The sequence below is a fragment of the Neoarius graeffei genome, chromosome 5 (genome assembly GCF_027579695.1).
Source record: "Neoarius graeffei isolate fNeoGra1 chromosome 5, fNeoGra1.pri, whole genome shotgun sequence".
Taxonomy (NCBI): Eukaryota; Metazoa; Chordata; class Actinopteri; order Siluriformes; family Ariidae; genus Neoarius; species Neoarius graeffei.
The window spans coordinates 43,805,449-43,814,720 of record NC_083573.1 but is presented as its reverse complement, the minus strand read 5'-3'; positions in this window follow the sequence as shown (position 1 = coordinate 43,814,720).

Genomic DNA, 9,272 nt, shown 5'->3' with positions numbered 1-9,272 from the left:
GCTGCCACATACCCCCACCGCCCGACTCAGGCCGGGCGCCCGTCCGGCCTGCAGCCGACTCCCCCCCCCCCTTGACAGGAGAGGAAGTCCGCCACGACCATCTGCGCCCCCGGCCTGTGGACCACCTTGAAGTTGAAGGGTTGGAGTGCCAGATACCAACGGGTGATCCGCGCGTTGGCATCCTTCATGCGGTGGAGCCACTGGAGGGGCGCGTGGTCCGAACAGAGGGTGAAAGGGCGCCCCAGCAGGTAGTAACGGAGGGCGAGGACCGCCCACTTGATCGCCAGGCACTCCTTCTCAATCATGCTGTAGCACCCCTCACGCACTGACAGCGTCCGACTAATGTACAGGACCGGGCGGTCCTCCCCCTCCACCTGCTGGGACAAAACGGCCCCCAGCCCTCTGTCCGACGCATCCGTCTGTAACATAAAAGGGAGAGAGAAGTCAGGGGAGTGTAAAAGTGGCCCCCCACACAGTGCAGCCTTTACCTCAGAGAAAGCCCGCTGACACTGCTCCGTCCACTGGACCGGGTCTGGCGCCCCCTTTTTAGTGAGGTCAGTCAGCGGGCTGGTGACGTCCGAATAATTAGGTATAAACCTACGATAGTAGCCAGCCAGCCCCAGGAACTGTCTCACCCCCTTTTTGGTCTTGGGCCTCGGGCAGGCCACAATCGCTGCTGTCTTATTAATTTGGGGACGCACCTGCCCGTTGCCCAAGTGGAAGCCCAGATACCGTACTTCCACCTGCCCAATTGCACACTTCTTTGGGTTGGCAGTGAGTCCCGCCCGCCTCAGCGACCTAAGGACGGCCCTCAGGTGTTGCAGGTGCCGCTGCCAGTCATTACTATAAATGATAATATCATCTAAATATGCGGCCGCATAGGTGGCGTGGGGCCGGAGGACCCTGTCCATCAGCCGCTGAAACGTAGCGGGCGCCCCAAACAGCCCAAACGGAAGTGTGACGAATTGGTGTAAGCCGAACGGTGTGGAAAAGGCCGTTTTCTCCCGGGATAATGGAGTCAAGGGGATCTGCCAATATCCCTTCGTCAAATCCAGTGTCGAGTAAAAGCGAGCCGTGCCTAGTCGATCGAGCAGCTCATCAATACGAGGCATTGGGTACGCGTTGAATTTAGACACCGCGTTGACTTTTCTATAGTCCACACAGAACCGGACCGAGCCGTCGGCCTTGGGAACCAAGACCACCGGGCTGCTCCAGTCACTGTGGGACTCCTCGACGATGCCCATTTCGAGCATGGCCTGAAGTTCTTCCCGAACCACCTTTTTTTTGTGTTCGGGTAGCCTGTAAGGGCGGCTACGCACTACCACCCACGGGGACGTCTCTATGTGGTGTTCTATGAGGTTAGTGCGACCGGGCAGGGGCGAGAACACATCCGAAAACTCGGCCTGCAACTGGGCGACCTCCGTGAGTTGGGTCGGGGAGAGGTGGTCTCCACAGGGGACCGGAGAGGTACGTGATGCCAATGTCCCTTTTTGAACCTCCGGCCCCAGCTCCGCCTTCTCCGGAACTACCGACACCAACGCCACGGGGACCTCCTCATTCCAGAGTTTCAGCAGATTGAGGTGGTAGATCTGTAGCGCCCCACCCCTGTCTGTTCGCCTCACCTCATAGTCGACGTCCCCGACTCGTCGTGTGACCTCAAAGGGCCCTTGCCACTTGGCGATCAATTTGGAGCTCGACGTGGGCAACAGTACGAGTACTTTGTCTCCTGGTGTGAACTCTCTAAGGCATGTACCCTTGTTGTACAGGCGGGTTTGCCGTTCCTGGGCCTGCCGCAAATTCTCCTGAGTTAGGTGGGTGAGCGTGTGGAGTTTTGCGCGCAGGTCCATAACGTACTGAATTTCGTTTTTACTTTGCGAAGGTCCCTCCTCCCAATTTTCCCGCAGCACGTCCAGGATGCCGCGCGGCTTACGCCCATATAATAATTCGAACGGGGAGAACCCCGTGGAGGCTTGGGGGACCTCTCGCACTGAGAACAGCAAGGGTTCGAGCCACTTATCCCAATTACGTGCGTCCTCACTTACGAATTTCTTAATAATATTTTTGAGGGTGCGGTTGAACCGTTCCACTAAACCGTCTGTTTGTGGGTGATATACGCTGGTGCGGATCGGCTTAATCCCCAATAACCCATACAGTTCGCGCAGTGTTCGTGACATAAACGTAGTGCCTTGGTCAGTCAGAATCTCCTTCGGGATTCCAACTCGGGAGATGACACGGAAGAGTGCCTCTGCAATACTGCGTGCTGAGATATTGCGCAGAGGCACTGCTTCCGGGTATCGCATTGCATAGTCCACCAGAACTAATATAAAGCGGTACCCTCGTGCTGACCGATCTAATGGCCCGACGAGATCCATCCCAATTCTCTCAAACGGGGTCTCGATTAACGGTAGAGGGCGCAAAGGCGCTTTTGGAATGGCCGCTGGATTTACTAACTGGCCATTATTTGAATCGGGCCATTATTTGGGCTAGTGTTTTATCCTGCCCTAAGTGTCCAGCCATGGGATTAAAGTGAGCCGCCTGGAATACCAATTCCCGGCGGCTCTTTGGAATCAAAAGCTGCGTGACTCACTCTTTAGTTTGAGTGTCCTGCGTCACTTGGTATAATCTATCCTTCATAATCGCGAAGTAGGGGAAGGACGGGGTGGCGTTCGGCGGGAGCGTTTGACCATCGATTACTCTCACTTGGTCAAACGCATGCCGCAGAGTCTCGTCTCGCGACTGCTCTAATGGGAAATCCGCGAGGGATTCCCCAATAGAGAGAGGAGGAGCCGGCGGCTCCTCACTCTGACGCGGAGATGACGTAGACGGCTCTGTGACAGCTGCTCCCGCCAAAGCGACACCGGGACCTCCCCCTGTCAAATGGCAGGACCCACTCTCCACTAGGCGTGTCATTAAACCCCGAAATCCCGGCCAATCAGTCCCCAAAATTAAAGAGTGGGTAAGGCGAGGATTAACCGCCGCCTTCACTATAAATTTTTCCCCTCTGAAAATAATGTGGACCGGCACCAAAGGGTAGCGGTGAACATCCCCGTGCACACACAACACCCTCACCCCTTGTGCTCCCCCCAATGCCTCGTTTTGAACCAGGCTTTGGCGACTTGAGGTCTGATTACAACCAGAATCCACCAACGCCTGATATGTAGCCCCTTGGATACTCACCGGTATGCGATACGCTCCGGCCCGATCGAGGGCGGCCTCTGGCGCGTCAGGGATCCGAACCACCGCGCCCACTTCCATTGTCGCACCCTGCTGTTGAAGGTGGCCCGGCTCCCCGCAGCGCCAGCCAACCGGCCCGGGCTTTCCCTCTGCACCGGTGATCTGGGGTTCACTCACCTGAGGTGGGGGAGAGACAGACACAGAAGGGAGAAACAGGAGGGCACCGCGGGTGCGGCGGGCTGGCTGGGGTGGGGCCGGCCCCCGCCTCCGCGGTGGGGGAATGGGGCGAGGACGGGACACAGGAGGAGGGGGAGAGAGAGATAGAGAGAAGAGGAGAGAAGAGAAGATGTCCTCTGCCGTCCTGCCGCTGGGACAGCCGCCAAATGGTCCTCCGCCAGCTCGACTGCCTGATCCAGCGATGCCGGGCGGTGGCACCGGACCCACTCCGCAGTTCCTGCTGGCAAGCGAGCGACGAACTGTTCCAGTGCCACCTGGTCGAGGATTCCTTCGGCGTCGCGGTTGTTGGCCCTCAGCCACCGCCAGCAGGCGTCCCGGAGCTGCTGGCCAAACACAAACGGCTGGCCGACTTCCTCCAAGCGCAGCGTGCGGAAGCGCTGGCGCTGCTGTTCTGGAGTGCGCCCTAACCCTAACCCTCCTGTCACAGACCAGCGCTTGACCACGCCCCCGCTGCCACACTTGTGCACCAAATTCTAGGGTTTCTTTTTTAATTAAAGATGTATGCTGTGCATTCTGCCACAGAAAAAGAACAGTTCATGTTACTGTATGTAATTAATACATTTATGTCACTGTATGTAAACTTCTGACCACAACTGCACACATGAAAGAGGTGGGATGTAGTGTAATTATCTATTTGTGTCTGTTTGCAGGGGATTCAATGAGATACCACAATGGTTGTCCTTTCTCAACTAAGGACAAGGGACCCAACACGAATAGTGTCCATTGTGCAAAAAACTATATGGGAGGCTGGTGGTACAAGAACTGCTACAAAGCCAATCTCAATGGTGTATATGCAACCTTCACGAAGGACCAGGTATAAACATGAAACCCTGATTTAATCTAAGTTATATGGTTACAGTCTTTACAGGTTATGGTTTATTTATAACACATTCGACTGGACAAGTTTCAAATTACTGACTCTACATAAATTGAGGGACTCATAATATTGACTAATATATGAGAAGGGGACAGATGAAATTACTTCAGATTATCAATACAAATTATTATTATTATCTCATCTCATCTCATTATCTCTAGCCACTTTATCCTGTTCTACAGGGTCGCAGGCAAGCTGGAGCCTATCCCAGCTGACTATGGGCGAAAGGCGGGGTACACCCTGGACAAGTCGCCAGGTCATCACAGGGCTGACACATAGACACAGACAACCATTCACACTCACATTCACACCTACGGTCAATTTAGAGTCACCAGTTAACCTAACCTGCATGTCTTTGGACTGTGGGGGAAACCGGAGCACCCGGAGGAAACCCACACGGACACGGGGAGAACATGCAAACTCCACACAGAAAGGCCCTCGCCAGCCACGGGGCTCGAACCCAGACCTAGAAATGGAGCAGTTTAATTTTTTTGCAAATCTGATAAATGAAAACTTTATACAAAACATGAGACAAAATCATTTCTACTTAGAATGTAAACAAACCGGCAAAATGACAGGAGCAATTTGTGAAAAATGCTATAATAATAATTCTTGAAAAATAAAAAAAGATATGTTCTTACCATCAAATACTTTTTTCATATTTTGTTGCTTTTTTTATTTTGGGGGTTTTGTTTTCAAGTAGAGTTTTTATTTCGTCCTCGGTTGGTTCAGCAACATGCTCCGCCATTTTCTTTTTCTTCTTCTTTAGGGTTGTTTTGGTGGTTGGCCAACCAACTTAAAGGTGCATTACTGCCACCAGCTGGGCTGGAGTGTGGAACAGGAGACATTGGGGGGGGGGAAACACCTATATTCTTTTAGCTATTTCTGTTTCTTTTAAATACTTGAAAACAAAGTGATATATCTGACTTGATACGCTTTGCCATTTTGTTTTTCTCTACTCACGGTATATGAGCTGATAGGCTAGTAGTAGAGTAGCCAATCAGAGCATGCGATTGCTCATATCCAGTGAATGTGGATAGAATAATAATTATTATTATTGTCATTTGCATCACAATGGTGTAGTGGTTAGCACTGTTGCCTCACAGTAAGAAGGTTCTACTGTAGGTTCGAACCTCATGGCCGACGGGGGCCTTTCTGTGTGGAGTTTGCATGTTCTCCACGTATCTGTGTGGGTTTTCTCCAGGTGCTCTAGTTTCCTCCCACAGTCTAAAGACATGTAGATTAGGTAAAATACCCAGCCACCGGGGTTGCACAAGACAGTGCATACTTAGTGCCAAGCCCGGATAGATTGGGGAGGGTTGCGTCAGGAAGGGCATCTGGTGTAAAATTTATGCCAAATAAAATATACGGATCAATGATCTGCTGTGGCGACCCTGAACGCGAGCAGCCAAAAAAAAGAAAACTGTATCAGTGTTTTCAATAATTAATGAATCTGTGCTCCCCATGATATTGAGTCTATATAGTTTTAGAAGTAAATTAAACCATATTCGAATAAGATGCTAGCACTTTGTTACACATCAAACTGTACAACACCAAGAAATTTGAGATGTGTCTATACGAATGTACAGTGATGTAAAATAGCTCCACAAACAAGTAAAGTTGTGGAGCATCAAGAATTCTAATGTAATAATTATGTTATAATTGCAGGATTTTAGCAGTTAATAAGATAAAAAATGTTCCTAAAACACTTAGTGTTAAACAAAATGTAGTCATTTGTAAACATTGCATAAGATGTGCATTTTATTTTAGGTATAAGTAAATAAAATAGTGTTGAATAAAATACACCATATGCCTGGTGATTAACACATTAGAGAAAGTAGTCCAAGGAAAAAGAGTTTGGGTCAATACAGAGCACAAGTGCAGGTTATCTGTCTGCAGTCAATCAAACTGAGGTTTTGTTTGACAGAGAATCCTCATTTAACACCCAAATCACAAGCTCATGAGACTTTCAAGGGCTTCCTTTCGCTGTTTTTGCTTTAAAGACAAACTCCATCCTTTAAAGCTAGACGGCCTTTCAGTTTCATAAAATCGGTGAAACTTAGTTCCCTCTGAAATTTGGTCATTGTGATATATGTTTATTTCTGTAATAAATCACAGAATATCAGGCAATTCTGTGGCTGGGAAGTTATTTAATTTGAGGGGATTCCTGAGCAAATAATGTGCATGAAATCACTCGCTTCACGCAGTCAAGCAGACAGAGGAAGTACATGTGCACATGCACAGGTTTACATTCTTCTTCTTCTTCTTTTGGGTTTTACGGCAGCTGGCATCCACAGTGTTGCATTACTGCCATCTACAGGTTTACCTTTGACCGTGCACTGACAGTTCCATCATTCTGTCGCTAAACGAACAGCCGATCACACCGAGGTGCTCGCTGACTGCTGATGTTTATTAGTTTGGTCCTGCGTTTCCTTTCCTTCACAAACATAACATCTTTTTTTTTTTCACGGTCCAAATCCTGCGCTCTGATTGGCTGGCGAGTGGGTCCGTATCCTACGGTACGGACCCCAGTTACGGATCCCGGTTATGGACCTCTGGCGACTCGCTCATTCACAACGACAACAAACATAGTAGCAATTTTTGTCAACATTTATCTTTTTTTTATAAGATTTATTTATAAGATTATCAAAAATCTTATAAATGTTTGCCAGCATTTCTCAGGAGAATAGCATTAATTTTACAGCATGGATAGCGATAACGACAGTGTTCACAGCAAAAGCGAGTTTTACTACCCTGAGGAAGAAGAAATAAAAGAAACCATTTCAGGAGAAAGCTAAAAATCTGTAACTTGCTAACGCCGAGCAAAAACATGGCTGAATGCTGAATGACTCCTATTTGTATAAATAGGGAACTACATAGGCGGCAAAATGTCGTTTTTTTCCTGCCATGGAAGTGCACTTGTATACTGAGGAGGAAGCAATTTGCATTACAGCCGTGAATGAGGATTCAAAATGGCGGCTCGGCTCGGTTTTCCCTTTTGGGCACTCTCGTTTTCTGTTAGAATTTGGTAAAGAAAAAAATAAATATATTATTTACCAGCTTAGGTCGGTCCGTATGATGAAATACCGTGACCTCGGCCTTGAATACTGACCTCGGCCCAGAGGGCCTCGCTCAGTACTTTCAAGACCTCAGTCACGGTATTTCACGATAAGGACCTCACAGCTGGTAAATAACATATTTCTTCTTGCTTTCCGTTACTGTAGTTGTTTTTTCACTTTTCATTTGCACACTCACGTCCTCCATTTTTCTCTCCTGTTTCAAGTTTGTATCCCACAATGACTTGTGCGAACAGGGAAAGCCCACCACATGAAGCATGACGTAGTATCTTGTATTGGGTCATGATGAAGCAGGAAAAATAGTGGAGAATTTAGGGCCTCGTGACCCTAAATTGATTAATTGTTCTATTTAAAGAAAGCCTAATAAAATTTGAAGTCTGATTCGAATTCAGTAGCTTTCAGTCCACTAAACAAAAATATTTGGGTGTCGGGAAAATTCTTTTAATGACCTACATTTGAAAAATCTGAAAAGCAGTACAGCTTTAATTGTCTTTCACTTACTACACAATGCATTAGTGTGCAATCAGCACCTTAAAATGCATTGTACATAATATGTTGTTATATATATACTGTGAGAAATGGGAGGTGTGTTTGTGGTTAAGAAAAAAACGACTGCGTATTGTGTATTTATCAGGGAGTTGTGTGGATCGACTGGAAGGGCAAGGACATCTCCCTTCCTTTTACTGAGATGAAACTGCGGCCTGCCTCGCTGAACCACGTGACACCAAACATCCAAGGCTAGAACATCTAGTGAAGAGCAGCCGCTGCATGCAGATACACTGTACGACCTTCAACACGTCGCATTCTACACCCACACATTAGGGAATGTATATCTACTTTTTTAGCAGTTATTATGCCCCATACTGTGACAAAGTTCATAATATCTAATACTATATAAATAATCAATCATCCATACATTGAACATAGTATTTTTTTTTTAAATACTGTACTTTGTTTCAACCGGGTATGTCTGTTTGCCACTTTATCTACTTTAGTAAGGACTATGTGCTATCAAAACATTCCAAGTGTTCTTTACACTGTTCCTGACTCACACCGCTACTGAAATGAATGCACTGTTACATTTTGTCGGATGTAAAGGTTACAGATTAACGTTCTCTCCTGCTCCATTTTATATAAAGAGGTTTTGTAGAAACACCAAATAAATTCCAAATATAGGCAAAATGGGATGTGATGGATGGATTTTTTTCAACCTATAGTCCACTTGCATGTGACGTCACAGCAGATCCAGATTGTAAACAGACGCCATCTTGTCGGTCAAACGCCATATTTCCGCCATCACAATTTACCGACACTGACTTTCGTTGTTTTTCGCCCAAATCTGCAAATATTACCATGTCACAATGCCGGAGAGTTGTATGGCATATAAATGCCACAACAGGAGAGGTCAGAAATCAGGAAGAAAGTTTCATAGGCTGCCACGGGACCCTGACAGGCATGCAAAATGGATTGCTGCTATCAGGTATACCATATATACAGTAATAGTGATAGACTACTGATACTTGATCTAACTGATAATATAAAATATTCAACCATAATCGGCTGGTCAGTGCTATACTAGATACTACTGATATATCTAGTATCAGTACTAGTACTCAATACTTAAGTGACTTACCCATCCAATGAGGATTGTTATTTTCTTGTTTACAAGATGCCACATCTGAGGGGGGCTGACAAATCCTGAATTTCTGTAAAGATAACTGTCCAGAGATTTATAAGCACGCAGTGCTTCACCACTGAACAGCGAGGGAAAGTTAATGAGGTAATTATACACATCTGGGTATTCCACCTCTGGCAGTTCAATGTCCACTGACACGTTCGTGAAAACTACGTCCGGTAATCGATAAGGGTCACTAATCTGTAGGTCATTTATTTTAGACATATATCTA